At 36.4% G+C, this 1,417-nt stretch overlaps 1 pseudogene; it reads right to left on the bottom strand.

Annotated features, from left to right (window-relative positions):
• Positions 1 to 1,051: 1,051 nt before the first annotated feature.
• Positions 1,052 to 1,417, bottom strand: part of LOC102836214 — a 3,968-nt pseudogene continuing 3,602 nt past the window's right edge.

The following is a 1,417-nucleotide window of genomic DNA, read 5'->3' as shown; positions in this document are numbered from 1 at the left end:
TGGAGGAGAATACTGAAAGTGCCATGGACTGCCAAAAGAACCAATAGATCTGTTTTGGAAGAAGTGCAGCCAGAATGCTCTTTGGAGGCCAAGATGGCTAAGCTTTGTCTCTCATACTTTGGACATATTGTCCGGAGAAAACAGTCGCTGGAGAAGGATGTCATGCTGGGTAGGGTGGAGGGTCAGAGAAAAAGGGGAAGACCCCTAACGAGATGGATTGGCCAGGTGGCATCATTGATAGACTCAAGTATGGCAGCGGTAGTGAGGTTGGCCCAGTATTGGACATTGTTTCGTTCTGCTGTACATGGGGTCGCTATGAGTCAGTTCCGACTCGATGGCACCTGACAACAACAACAATGAAAACAATGGTATACACCCAGTTTTAAAAGGCTTTTATACTAGAAATAAGTTTATGTGTCTCGATGTTTTTACCTTAAAACATACTTTGTTTTAATACATCAACTTCTCTAAGTGTACTGAAGCCTGGAAGGTTGTTGTGCTCTATCATTTGATAACAAAGGTTTTGTTAGAGTACATTACCAACTAGATAATGATATCAATATCGAAGAAGCTCTATAAAGCTGTTCCAAAGTTAGATAGTTTCAGACAAACTACATTTAAAAACATATTCCACAAATGTTATGTACTTATAAAGGATTCATCTAGGGATATAAGCACAACCAGGTAGTCTTAATATGAAGTTCTATATTATAAGTGATACTGAAAATTTCTATTTGGTATAATTTACTGTTAAGTTACAATGAATTGGCAAAAAGGAGAAACCATCTAGATTAATCTCAAAACAACTGATAATTTTCTAACAACAGCAAATGCATAAATAAGTCAATACATATTCATCCACTCTGGAATATATATTGACCTTATATTTGAAAGTATTTTTCCATAAATGGTAGTTAGCATGTCCATTTGTCAGGTAGATAAATAATAAGTAATACAGCAAATAAAAACAACAAAGAAACTCTAAGCATCCTTCTAACTTTTAAAATACTGGGAATAATCTCCTGTGATACGTAGTTCTAGAATGACTGTCTTAAATAAAATTGGAGTTCTTCCAATCTTTGTCCTTCTTGTTACCAGTTGCAACAAAGGATTGGTTTTGGTATATTTCAGAGGTAGCTTTCTTTTTAGAAAAAGCAGTTATTTCTCTTTCCAAAAGGCTTCTCTTTTCTTCAAGTTTCATTCTCTCTTTTTGGTGAATTCTTATAGGATGTTCAGATTTGGCCTGGAGCTCTCTTTCAACTTCTTTCACTATGAGTTCTTTCTCCTTTATTCACTGTACAAACATCTGCTCCATCGCTGCTTCTTTCTGCTGATGCTCACCATAGATTTCATGCCTTTTGGCTTCAGAGGTCTCTTGAACACTGACAGGCTTGCTCTCTGGACTCACATCTTTAAA

This window comes from Chrysochloris asiatica, unplaced genomic scaffold (assembly GCF_000296735.1).
Source record: "Chrysochloris asiatica unplaced genomic scaffold, ChrAsi1.0 scaffold00113, whole genome shotgun sequence".
NCBI classification, from domain to species: Eukaryota; Metazoa; Chordata; class Mammalia; order Afrosoricida; family Chrysochloridae; genus Chrysochloris; species Chrysochloris asiatica.
The sequence above is the reverse complement of the archived record's forward strand: the minus strand, read 5'-3'. Positions and strand labels throughout refer to the sequence as shown.